The 14,704-nt window shown below is 31.8% G+C and overlaps 1 long non-coding RNA gene across 1 annotated transcript in view; it reads right to left on the bottom strand.

The window, feature by feature from the left end:
* LOC143229199 (uncharacterized) overlaps window positions 1-2,320 on the bottom strand; it is a 58,905-nt gene extending 56,585 nt beyond the window's left edge. Inside the window, exon 1 of the long non-coding RNA XR_013015732.1 lies at window positions 2,139-2,320. This is a non-coding gene — a long non-coding RNA (uncharacterized LOC143229199). The remainder of the gene's footprint in view (window positions 1-2,138) is intronic.
* Window positions 2,321-14,704: the final 12,384 nt, after the last annotated feature.

Here is a 14,704-nt window from a genome sequence, read left to right as displayed (position 1 = left end):
GTTCATAGTCTAAAAGGATACTTAATTGTAGAATGGACGGCAACTGCCTATTGTGGAGACACAAGTGTAGAGGACGATTTATCAAGTCTTCCGTTTTCAGGTCCTGAAGACCTCGGTATTTATGTATCTATATAAACCTCAATATTTAAATAAACTGTAATCCTTGAATTCTGAGGCGAACAGTTTTCTGAAGACGAAAGGCGGAAGACTTTCGAAAGGTCGTCCTCTACACTTGTGGCTTCACAACAGGCAGTTGCCGTCTATTCTACAAATTTTCATCATGAATACACTCCCTAGACAATCTGTTAAAGAATACTTAACGGTTACTTATTCATGATGTGCTAAAAACATGTAGGTTCCAAGAAGTCTTGATAAAACTGAAATAAAAACCCTTATAACCCGAGTGCTTTCGAAAGGCGGATCTTTCTTTTTCAGGGGTAATCTGAAGAAGAAATGTCTACATTTTGAAAGTGCTCGGGTTACAAGGGTTTCTATTTCAGTTTTAACGGTTACTTATAATAGACATATCCGTTTATCTTTAGTTTTGTTTGTAGTTAAACGCAAAACTGCACACTGCACAAAGCTGCGCTCATTATGGTATCGAAACCCAGTTTTGGCATTATAAACCTTTAGACTTACCACTGAGCCACTAGAGGTTCATCTTTAGTTCTGTAAATATATGTCTTGCTCTCTAATCCATGAATATTTTAACTGTTATTTCTAGTAAATACGTTCTAATTTCTATAAAAGGCATTCATCTCAATAGTTATATAAACTGTAATCCTAGAATTCTAACAAGAGCAATTTTTTATCGATTTTCTTATAAACCTCTGCTTAAAGAATCGTTAAACTGAAAATAAATATTTGAGATTCGGTGCAAGTTTCTTGCTTATGGCAAATAACATGTGCTTACTTTGCTATTTTTATAGCTATCAAGCACACGAGTGTAGAGTTGTCCAATTTATATTTACTAAAGTTAAAAACATAGAAAGAAAGAAGCCACTAATACAGCGTGTAGAAGTTTTTCATACTTTTGTTTTAACATTTCATACACGAATAAATATAAAAGCTTGTACGTGACAAATATGGGTTTTCCGGCTGGAACGTTACAGAGTAGCTGTTTATTTTAGTTGCCGGTTTCCGAAGCAGTTGAAGGCAACATCTCGTTATAGGATAGCCACAAGGTCGGTGGGACTTGTGGGGGGTCTCCGTGCAATGTTTTGGGTTAATATTTACTATTCTGTCAGCAGTTTCTAAAGCTGGAAATTACTGTAGATCTGCTTATATTCAGTTACACAAGGATATGCTGTCCCTGGGTAACACATACACAGTCACACTGAGACTGTATGTGTTCAATTACAGATAGTTACATAGCCCGAACACCAAATGGTTACATTTTTTTAAAGACCGAATTTAGCGTAAGCTGGTCTGATCTTTAGAGGCTTTATTGAAACTGCGGCCGAGAAAATCGTTAACAATGAAGATACACAAATGGTGGATTATTTTCCAGGTTAAACTTGAATACACTTTGAAAAAACGTACCAAACCAGGATAAAAAGCATTTATTTGATATGAATTTCTCGTATTTCAGAAACATGTTAACAAATCGTTAGTATAGAACTGAAGTGTCCATATCGTAAAAAAAAAAAAAAAATCAATAAACTGAATGTAATATTGTTTATCACGTAAGAAGATCAGAATATTAAGTTTAAAACGTATAAAAGCGTGTCCATGCCAAGAAAATCGTATATCAAAAAGTATTTTGGATAAAATCTAACCCGAAACCTTTTTTTAATCATTAATAAGAAAAACTGTTACTATGGCAAAACGATTTTACGAACCAGCTCTTAATGTTTTCTTATCATTAAATAGAAAGCCTTTTGTTTTCTGTTTTGTGGAATGTCGCTTAAGAAAAGCGACGTGGAATGGAGTTAACCTAATGCTAGCTAATATATCTGCATAAGTCTAAGGCAACCTATTAAGTTAAAGTTAAACTTATGTTAGCTAGTATATCAGTTACCTTATGTTTTAAACATAATATTACAATAGCACAAAACACATAAACTACGACAAGTAGTAATTACAAAAAATGCTGAGTATAAAAAATAAACAGTGTATGTATAAAGGAGAAAACTTACAGAACATAATCTATAAGCTTCGTTAAGGAGTTACTTAAAGCCCCGTGTCCCACAGCTGGCAGTAACTGATTCTATGTATTTCATACAACAGCGTTGACAGTGGCCGTAAAATCTCGACAGAAGGAGTTAGAACAGCCTAAGAGCCATCAACACCCATCGTTAGAGAGCTGTTAGACGTTCAATGTCATTGTTGCTGGAATGTCTAACACACCTGCGGCTCGTGAAGGGCAGACATGAAGCCCTGAAATCGACAGCTTAGTCTGTTCAACGATGTTTCCATGACCTATAGTAAGGCGGTATAAAGAAAATAAGAATGCAACTACTCTTAAAGTTGAAAAAGATAGCAGACCCGAGATGTTTATGTACATAGTTTACACAGCATAATGATACTTGTATAAACTTTAAACATAGACCATAAAATTCCCGTTTAAAAAAGACAGAACTTTTAAAACTGTTTTTATAGAATCTGTTATTACGGATATATCTTTTTTAAATAGAATATAGTTAATAGGACCTTCGTTTATTAAAGTAAAATTTATAAAACATTCTCTAAAATATGTTGTTCTAAATATAAACATTTATAGATGGTCGACTAAATCTGTGGTTAAAAATAATACTTTAGAAATATGTAACTCCTTTATATGTAAACACTTTTCATAACTGCGTTGTATAAATTTGAACTGTAGCTTTAAAGTTGAATTTATCAGAATAAAACTTACTTTAACGCATCGTCAGCTTATAATGTTAAAATAAAATTCGTTCGTATTGGTATTTACGGGTTTCGCCATAACATGTTAATCCTTACATTGCAGCTTCCAGTGTGATTCAACTTGTATCTACTGAACACGTGCTATGACTTATAAAATAATTTCGAAGTGCTTCGTCTTCAGATTTTAGAATGACATAAAGTTATCATAGTTTATATTGGTAAGTTGTCAGTGTCTGGTAAGACGTCAAACATCAGTTTGTGTTGACATATATTAAGCTTTTAGTTAGGCTGTAAAGTCAGTTTTTATTTATACATAGTCAATTTTTATTTTGACTTTTAAAATTAATTTCTATTGATATATATTCAATTTTTATCGGCATAATACGTTCAAATTATGTTTCATTATGTATTGAATGGCTTGTAAAATCAGACTGCATTGATACATCCGTAACTTCTTTTGTCAACTGTAAAATCTGTTCATTTTTCTACATCTTGAGTTTGCGTAAGATGCCTGACCTATGTGGAGTTTATCTGGACACATAACACTATCTGATGTATACAAATATCCTCGGATTATTTATCATGTGTCGCGAATGACAGGCGGGTAAAGGCGGTTTTCAATCTAAAGCTTGTTCTTTCATGACTTTTTTTCTGTGAGCCACTTCCAGACCGCGTGGCGCCACTTTTCCTCGCGAAAAGTGAGCTGTATTCAAGTGAATCAATCCATAACGATATTTATCTGGTAGTAGGTGACAAGAAGCATTGATGTTTTTAAACTATGCATGCAATGATCGCAAAATCCGCGCTAAACATTCCCACTGTATTGTGGTACAAAGAAAACCTCAAATAAAATACCTCGGTCGAACCCCCCCACACACACACTCTCTTTCAAAAAAAGAAAAAGCCACCTCTGCATGAACATTGAGCATCAATACATTTGCTATTCCTACATCAACGTGCATAGATATATTTGCTGGTGTGGAGATAAAACATCTAATATGCCTTTGTGGGTAAATAAGTTTTACTAAATTTTGTGCATATAAATAACAGAAAACTTTCTCTGAGATTCAGATAAAATTATCTCAAGTTACGAAGTCTTTCAGATATAAAAACATCTTTTTTCTCAATATTATTTTACAACCTATGTTTTAAGTTACATTAAATGGTATTTACCGTTAATATTGAGGTGTTCACAAACCAAAACATTATCTAATAGTTTAACTTGTCGATGTATATAAACATAAATATTTTTCAACAGCTTCATATTTAGACATACATATATGGAAAGATTTCTTAATTTGTTGATACTGAGAAGTCTGTAAAGTAAAAGACTTCTTTACAAGCTGTTCTTTAAAAGTACATGGAAGGAGAGATTCTACACAAATTGTTGTTTAAAAGTACATGAAAGGAGAGATTCTACACAAATTGTTGTTTAAAAGTACATGAAAGGAGAGATTCTACACAAATTGTTCTTTAAAAGTACATGAAAGGAGAGATTCTACACAAATTGTTCTTTAAAAGTACATGAAAGGAGAGATTCTACACAAATTGTTGTTTAAAAGTGCATGAAAGGAGAGATTCTACACAAATTGTTGTTTAAAAGTACATGGAAGGAGAGATTCTACACAAATTGTTGTTTAAAAGTGCATGGAAGAAGAAATTCTACACAAATTGTTGTTTAAAAGTACATGGAAGGAGAGATTCTACACAAATTGTTGTTTAAAAGTACATGGAAGGAGAGATTCTACACAAATTGTTGTTTAAAGTACATGGAAGGAGAGATTCTACACAAATTGTTGTTTAAAAGTACATGGAAGGAGAGATTCTACACAAATTGTTGTTTAAAAGTACATGGAAGAAGAAATTCTACACAAATTGTTGTTTAAAGGTACATGGAAGGAGAGATTCTACACAAATTGTTGTTTAAAAGTACATGGAAGGAGAGATTCTACACAAATTGTTGTTTAAAAGTACATGGAAGAAAAAATTCTACACAAATTGTTGTTTAAAAGTACATGGAAGAAGAAATTCTACACAAATTGTTGTTTAAAAGTACATGGAAGGAGAGATTCTACACAAATTGTTGTTTAAAAGTACATGAAAGGAGAGATTCTACACAAATTGTTGTTTAAAAGTACATGGAAGAAGAAATTCTACACAAATTGTTGTTTAAAAGTACATGGAAGGAGAGATTCTACACAAATTGTTGTTTAAAAGTACATGGAAGGAGAGATTCTACACAAATTGTTGTTTAAAAGTACATGGAAGGAGAGATTCTACACAAATTGTTGTTTAAAAGTACATGGAAGGAGAGATTCTACACAAATTGTTGTTTAAAAGTACATGGAAGAAGAAATTCTACACAGCTTCGTGTTAGAAGTACTTGAAGAAAGTCGTCCTCGGATCATTTAATTCTAAGAAAAAATAATTCTGTGAAATTATTAGTAATATGACTGGAACCATATTGGTTTCAAAAGTTCATTTTTACATAGGAGAACGAATTTTTCCACAATAAAAGAATGTCATACATCCGTTTCTGAATTTATTATAGAGTTATAATAAGTAAGAAACGTGAATACACTCGATATACAATTGCCCTTCAAATCATTTAAGTACGAAATAAACTCAAATGATCTTAAAACCCCAGACAATAATAATAAAAAAAAAATCTTCACGTGTCATGCCATAAGATAAATATAATGGTGCAACAACAAAAAACATTCTAAATCCAGAAACATTATCTAAAATATCTAGAACAAATCAAAATATAATAAAATGTTTCATTATTACTGCAAAAACAAAAACATTTTACTTCGTGTTGTAGTCACGTCTGTTTAAGCCACCATCAGGTATAATGAAAATAGATGAGACAACAGTGTATTTAAAAACTCATTCTTATAACATGTGATATATGTCAATTTAAAATCAACGTTCTATTTAATTGAACAATTTTAAATATTATACATTATGAATAAGGTAGAATGTTTAAAATCAATATAAAACCTCATACAAGATATATTGTTAATAAATATACACACACATTCTTTATACAATACAACCGGAGGAGAGAAACAGCTGCACCTTTGTCTTTATTTGAAGAAAATTTCGTGTTTAATTATTTCTAGTGACTCTCTTACATTCAATGGAGTGTAATAATTTAATAGGAACAAATTAATTCAGTCTCATCACATACAATACGATGGTTGCACCTAGGTGTCAAGAAGATGTCTAACAAAATCATGAGACATATCTTTTAGCCAAAAATTTAGGCAAGATGTTTCTAAGCTTTGTAAAACTTGTCATATCTGCCAGTTGTTTGGAGAACCTAACCAGAAAATCCTTGTTGCTCCTTTGAAATTCTATCCCAGCTTTCGAAAAACCTTTCAATCGTGTGATTATTGATCGTATTAAACCAAAAAAGATAACATTTGTGTTTAAGCACTTTCACGTATTATGTAATTTTACGAGCATATGGTTATTCGTATTGATGGTGTTATGTACTGTTATGATTATTTAAGTTGTATAATTTTTGACAATGTGTTATATTTAATGTATTTTTCGCAAAAAAAATATATATACATAAAATCTTTTTTCATATCTTTAAGGGGGCATGGCATAGCCTAGCGCGTTAAGGCGTGTGCTTCGTAATCTGAGGGTCGCGGGTTCGCGCCCGAGTCGCGCCAAACATGCTCGCCCTCCCAGCCGTGGGGGCGTTATAATATGACGCTCAATCCCACTTTTCGTTGGTAAAAGAGTAGCCCAAGAGTTGGCGGTGGGTGGTGATGACTAGCTGCCTTCCCTCTAGTCTTACACTACTAAATTAGGGACGGCTAGCACAGATAGCCCCCGAGTAGCTTTGTGCGAAATTCCAAAATAAACAAACAAAACAATTTCTTTAAGGAGAAAGGTGTAACACATTTCCTGTTATATATGTATATTAATATCTACTTTTGTTTCAGTTTAATGCACGTAACATATACTGTTCAAAACAAGAAACGCAAAAGGGATATTTTTGTTATTTTAAGAGAAATATATGTAATAACGTTACAAGCTCAGAGTATGTGATGTTGCACGTGTTAAGACACTGATTGTCAGACCAAAATGACAATTAAAGTTGTGCACTTTGAAAACGGAGGAAAACATCGGATTTTTCGCCAAAACGCATTCGTGTCCAATAAATTTGTTTGAGAGATCTGCATGTTCTGCAAGTGCAACATGTGCAAAATCCCTATAAAAGTGACGGGTTCTCGGTTTCCATAGCTCAGTGTTAAGCCACCGACATGCAATACAGTTACGCCAAGACTGATTGAAGCACAACGCAACAACGCCATTGGTCGCTTGGAAGTAAGCGAATCTCGATCAGATGTTGCCAGAGCTGTGAATGTCCACCCAAGCACCATCACAAGGCTATGGAATCGTCACCAACAACATGGATCAACTCGTGACCGTCCACGATCTGGCAGACCTCGTGTGACCACGCCCGCACAAGATCGCAACAATTCAGAATTAATTCGCTCGTTGTGAACCTGGTCCATCAATAAAATATTCAGTTCCAGACAAGACAGAAGACTTTTTGTTTCAGCCGTTGTTATGAATTGTATTGTTGTTTGTATATTAAAATATATTTGTGTTAAGAAAGAAACTTGTGTGTATGATTCTTGTTGGCAAATATCATAAATTTGATAAATATCGATGTCTGCTTAACTTATAAATTGATATTATAATACGTAACATACATAACATAATAAAACAGAGACTCGTCCTGGATAAACTATAATACGTAACACTCCCAACCACCATCCATTAAGTCCACTGTAACTACAGATTTTCAGAGATTAAACATGTCTTTATATCCAAAAAAACTGTTCATCCGTACAAAAGTAATGCCAAGCTACTTAAATGACCTTATTAACAACTAAAAATACTAATAAGAAAATTTCAGTAAAATTTTCATAATTTATACTTCTTTATATTTATTTAATGCATTCTTATATTTAATAATCTGATTTAGAGTTTCCTTATCAAATCCATTAAATGGTAATTTCTACATCCATATTTTTCATCATTAATAATATAGCATTGTAATTTATTATAAATTTTACAAAATCTGAATAATTATGAAGTTATAAGGCTTATAACAGGAGAGCACATTACTATTAAAAAAATAGGGTAAGCCATATACTGTCAAATCAAAATATTTTCTTTCATCAAAAATATTTAGACTTATGTCATTATCACTTATTTTCAATTTCTAATTTTACCAAAAATAGTGTTAATAACATTATTTATTTCAGGTTTATTTATACTAACTAAAACATATTTACATCTGTAAGTTAAAGCAAAAAACGTATGGGTTTATCTTATTTTTCAATAAATATGTTCTCTTAAAAATATATATATATAAATTTGCAATACAAGTAAAAGAGTTAGCTCCCCTTTGAACTTTTATTACTTGTTTAAATACTTGGTTATTGAAATATATATAATTATTATAAATGCAGAAACTTAATATATCTTCTATGTTTTCGTAGCTAATTTTTCATTCTTCCAGTACCATGAAAAGATAACACAACTGTTCTATTATGAATTCATAACAAAAATGAACTCTTTTTATGTAATTGTAGTGTACAGTCTGGTAAAATCATATGTTTGAATTGTCTTTTCTTGTTCACAATTTCTTAAATATTCTAAAATGGGTTGATTATTTTTTATTATCCAAAACGTGTGTTTCTTATTATCAACACTTATATTTTTACTTTTATTAACTGATGAAACGATAAATCTTATGGTATTTCTTTCATTTTTTACGGAATAATTTAAATTTTTTTTCTAAGCACATAAAACTTTCATTCCAAATATCATTTATATGAATAAGGTGTAATATAGTTAAGTTTCAAAATATATTCATCATTATTATTTTGAATAGAGTTTTGAATATTTTGATTATTAAATTTTGTGGCTATTATGTATTTATATTCTTTTTGCGTATAACAAATAATATTTATCTTTTATAATTTCCAAGTTACCATTAATAATATGTTTATGAAAAGTATCAATAAATAAATTATTTTCACACCCACAAGGTATATTATTAACTTTAATTACACTCGAGTTATTTAAAAAACTTTTATAATTGTATAATAGTGAATCAAATGGAACTTCATATACATAAATAACGGCAGGCTTTAAGTTTTTACAAGGAAAAATATTATATTTTATAGATTGATGAATAATTTTAGAAATATGCAAGTAATTCAATACTTTATGGTTGAAATTAATTACCAAACACGAAGTTTCTATTTTTTTAAAGCTTGAAAAGTCGTTGACTTTTAATCGATATTTTATAACACCTGGAGTTAAGTACTTTGCACGATCGTTTCGAAAATCAAATTTTTTTATCATATTAATTAACGGTCTTATTTTAGGAAGATGAAGTTGATAAAATACCTTTGAAAAATAATTCACATACACTAATACTAGAATAAAAAATTATTTAAATTACTACAAAATTCTGAAAAATGAATCCATTTAAATTATTTTTTCTTTTACTCCTTATTTTCTTACTTTTATGGAAAGTTATCTATGAAAAGAATAGCAATACAATAATTATTAGTCAAATTTAAAGTAATAGAGTTACTAAAATTTTGGATTAATCCTTTTTATTATTATTTTCTTCTTATTCTTTTCTTTGAAGAGTAATCACCCTCTCACAACTGTCTGTAAGCAGTGAAGGGTGATATAGATGTGGGTCTTTATGGGTTTTAGCACCCATATTTCGCTCTCCTAATTTTTATTGTTTGATTATTTTTTTATTTGTGAATTTCTTCATGTGAGACTATCAAACGGAGTTTAAGACTGATAGATGGTGTATCACCATAACAAAGTGGGTCCTACTTCCGCAGTCACCTCTGAAGCCTAAGAGTACATTTTATATTTCACATTCTAGCCTGTACCATGAGAATCATTTTGATTAGCGCAGCATTTTTTTTGTGGGCTTGCTTTTGTTTAGATATTACAAAATATCATTAGTCAGAGGTTTGGATTTGCTGTTTTTAATACACTCCTTCCTTTTAATTATTTTTATTTTACTTGACTGTTGAGAATTACCATTCTATACTGTGTAGTATATATACATATATATATACTATTGTCTTGTCTGTGTTCTTTCTGCCTGGTAACGGCCTTAACATATGTAACCGAAAGTTGTAGCAAGATGTTTTTTTGTGTTTGCACTAACAAATAGTTGTGGTTTACATGGTATATTTCTTTTGTGAAATTTAATACCACGAGATATGCAACTAAACCAATTAATTAGAACTGAATGTGTTATTTCAGTAACTAATAAAAACATTACTTTCACACACAGCTATAATAGTAATGTAAAAATAAATTTGTACAATTGTTTCTTTGGTGCACTTTCACGCTCTAGCAAATGAAACATTCCTAAAATAGTGGGAAGAAAATCCACAAACATATAACGCGCCTATGATTTTCACTTTTATCGTTTTACTAGAAGCATTTAAACATGCAGGGTAAAAACCTACAAACACGTTCTCATGATACTGACATGCATATTAAACAATTCAAAATCTAACACAGAAATCTACCATCACTCTCCCTTAATACTAACAAATATTTTAACTTAAATAAAAACAACTAAAATCATGTCAGCTATGATTTTACCATATTTTCGGTCCACATAGCTTATAAATGAAGGTTTCTAAATTACATACAGCATGTATCGTCTGAAGTCATAACGAAAGGTTGTTTCACATCTTTATTCCGCATTTATTTTATGTTCTATGTAGGTTATTAGCCTACATGCTACTCAAATTTAGCTAGTAATGTTGAAGAGCTGCCATCCCAACAACAGATAGCTCGATTAAGACATAACACTCTGAGATGCACGATAAGTTACTGCCCTCATGAAACACCTTATCTTAATCACAGCATTAGACAGAACCATATTCAAGCAAAGAACCGTAAATAATGAAGCAGTACGTCCGAGTGGAAGTTCGTTCAACACTGGTCCATTTATCACGACAAAAATGTATGTAGATGATACCGCTTGCACCAGTCATCCTTCCTGTTATGATATTTGGTGCTCGACATGGAATGCATCACCGAGCGCAAAAGGACTCAGATCAGAATAACGCAGCAGTTCTGTAGATTAATGACTCCTCCCTCAGAAGGGCAGCCTTTTAACACTTAGCCCGATTAGGCATAGCATAGGCATGACAAGATTTGTTATTGTTTCCAGGATGTTTTATAAATCAAGTTAATAAAATAAAGAAGTTACAGCATACATAACGTTTATAATGTTCCAACTTGTAACTGTAAACACCGGCTTTTTTCTTAATTGTGTTAAGATTCTTTTATATCTGTGGCCCTTCTGAGAAAACGAAACTCATCAGATTTGTCAGTTACATTCAGAATATAATTTTTTTAACACCCTTAAAAATAAAGACATACGTTTTCTTGTGTATCGGTATTGCCAGTTTCCTCAGACTTTTTTCGCTTGCTATGACATCAGTCGTGGATATCTAAAAATGTTACTCGTGAACAAAATTTGACATCAAATAATCCAACAATATATCATTGTATTGCATTCAAACTCATGAAACATAATAAATTAAACAAAAGCCATTAATATCGTTGATAACAGATTGAAACATAATTCAACAGTAACTAAACAATATAATATAATCCGTTAATAGTTTTCTCATAGACATAAAAGCAGACCTTATACATGTACATAAAGAGTCGACTACCACATAATATGTTTCATAAACAGAAGCCCCACAGTTGCTCAGTGGTATATGCGCACTTACAACACTAGAAACCGGGTTTTGATACCCGTGGTGAAAAGAGCACAGATAGCCCTTTGTGTAGCTTTGTGCTTAATTACAAATAAACAAACATAAATTGAAAAACTGAAACATAATTCAACAATAATTTATTATGTTCCCGGAAATATAACGAACTAAAATATCGCTTATAAAGACTTCACGTTACTATAGCAATTTAATTATATACTAACAATAGATTACTCTATAAATTTGTAATTTAGAGTCCTCCAGACTAATGATTTTCAGAAACGTAGATCTTTAATCTTCGTGCCAAATACATCACGCAGTATAAGTTTGGGATATTGAAACTCGTTATTTTCACATTAAAGCTTTCCAGAAACTGGCACAGAGATCCCGTAGAAGTACTAGCTAGTCAACTCGTTAGTAGATTGATGATTTGGCAACAATCTGAAATTCATCAGTGGAGTTTTGAGCGTTGAGAGGCGGGCTGCTATATAGGACGAGTCAAATCAAATGTGCTCTACCGTTCTGCCACAGGTGCAAAATACAACAATTTCGTGTTTTAATACAATTCCTTGTGAATGTCTTATTCTACTAACCCTGCTGATTTTTTTTCTAGATGGCGTGTTGCATCAAATACACTGACTTAAAAATTAGCTGACACGTCTAAACAAGGTGGCAGTTCAGTTTGTAAGGCTAATCACTGATTATTTTCAAATCAACGTTGTAACAAGGGATTTTCAAACCAACTTCTGTCAAAACCAAAGGAAAATTCACTAGTAAAAACTCACACGAGGCACTCACAGTTGACGATATTTTTCGTTACTTAGCTAAAAGTCAAGGTTTTTTTCTTTCTTTTTTAGCGACTTAGATGACGTTGAAATTGAAGAATGCACCATAGATATATATGGTGTGGTGTGCAATGGCTCTTAGGGTATAATGAGATGATCTAAATATTGAAAGATTATAGATTTCCTAGCGTAAAGAAGTGTGAAAGGTAAATACCAAAACCAGAAGTTAAACATTACTGCTATAGGCTTTTAGGGTTTGTGAAAGCACTATTATTATAAGCTTTTTTAAGATACGTGAAAGTGTAAATTTTAAACACTGGATACAGAACTGAAAAAATAGACAACACAAGACCTAAACGTATTGGTAGCGCTATAGATTCAAAATCTGTGAAAGTGTACAAAGTAAACAGTATACAAAAATAACAAACTCTACTATCATATGTGGCAATTAAATCTATGAAATCTATATACTGTTATACCTTTCACAATGCCTTTTCGCAGTTTCTATACTGTTTTCACGGCACATTACGTCTCCTAACTGATTAATTTACTGACAGTTTGAATGGGTTGGTATTCTTGGTATGCCTATAAACATTTCTCGTTTAATGATGTGATTATAGGGAAAAATTTAGGCCTAACCGTCAAACTTACTCTATATTTGTTTTGTTTATTGTAAGAGAAATCGATAAACATGCCGCTTAAAGTTCGATCAGCGGTAACCTTTATTCACTATTGCTTCCATTACTATCGAATTATAAACGTGATTTCGATTCTGTCCGCCAATTTTGCGCCCTATATAGCCTCGTTGAGAGCTTTTATGGACGCTTTTATCTTCATAATCCGTCAAATTAATTGCTTTCAATGCTGGAGAAGGCTGTCGACTCACGGAGCTCAGCTGGTATTCTATGTTCCCCAATTTGCTCTAGCGGTGGTAGATTTTCAAGCAGGATTTGCGACTGTGGAAACAGCTCCATCTTGTCATCATCTCTGTTGTAATAATATGTAAGCTTCAGTATTGTTACCGAACCCGGGGATGGAGAGAGCAAAATGTAGTCCAACGTATATTTACCTAAAACGTAATGAATTTTGCTTGAAAGCATAAGCACTAGATATAAAATTAAATGGAAAATGTTTCATAGTGCCTACCGTAAACCACGGATTTTACACTGCGAGAGGAAATTGCATAAGTGCAATTTAGCAAAATAATTTGAATAAGCTCAAGTTTTAAAGACTATCGTTGGCAAAGAAAGAAAGCAATTAGTTAAATTAGAAACTTGGTGGTATCCAGTTAAGGATTTCTTCATTTCCTGATGATGATAGACAGAAAGCGCTTTGACAATTATTAATTTGAGACTTCAACAGTTGTCTAATTAAATTAGATTATAACCAAATCACTTGTTTTTAAGAGAAATATAAATTTATTTTCCAATAAAAGTAGATCTCGGATTCGTTACTGACCTTCACAACAGATAGAAGATGAACTGTATTAAAAGTAGGAAGGTAAAATCAGAATATAACAAAATGGATGTCTTTATTTTTCTTATTGTTAATAATAATAGCAGGAAAAAATAAACAACTGAATCAGAACTTCATGTGAATGTAACATCGACATAACAAGCAGGCTTTTATTTTGTTCAGTCTTTTAAAAAGTAAACAATGAATTGCGTATGTTATCCGCTAAATCCGAGATAAAATAAAACTCTAAACAACATGCTATGTCTTAGATTCACAAATCTACTTTCTCATTTTGCTGATCTTCTGTTGATTTAAGAAAAACCTCAAAAATGGTGCTTGATGACTATACATTTGTATATATTTCCCCGAAATTTTGCAAAACTAATATTTGGGTAAAATATTTCAATAATAATTTCATAAATATTGCCTGTGTCGTATATATTGTAAGGGATTTAAATATTGTAGGTGAAAAGGTTTCATCCGTAAATACAAAATAAAATTTTATTTGTCATAATGCTTTTCAGAGCCAATAATTGGTTGTAAACTTGTAACTTTTAGCACACCATTAAATTGGATAAAAAATATTTCGCTGCAGTGAAATGAACATAAAAACTTTATGCAATTACTACCTTTTCAAGTTGATATGTGAATGTCAATATAAATCTACTCAACTCATTTTGGGCCTGGCATGGCCAAGCGTCTTAAGGCATTCGACTTGTAATCCGAGGGTTGAGGGTTCGAATCCCCGTCACACCAAACATGCTCGCCCTTTCAGTCGTGGGGGTGTTATATGTGTCGGTC

This window comes from Tachypleus tridentatus, chromosome 10 (assembly GCF_004210375.1).
Source record: "Tachypleus tridentatus isolate NWPU-2018 chromosome 10, ASM421037v1, whole genome shotgun sequence".
In the NCBI taxonomy this organism is placed as follows: domain Eukaryota; kingdom Metazoa; phylum Arthropoda; class Merostomata; order Xiphosura; family Limulidae; genus Tachypleus; species Tachypleus tridentatus.
This window is presented reverse-complemented; position numbering and strand designations above follow the sequence as displayed.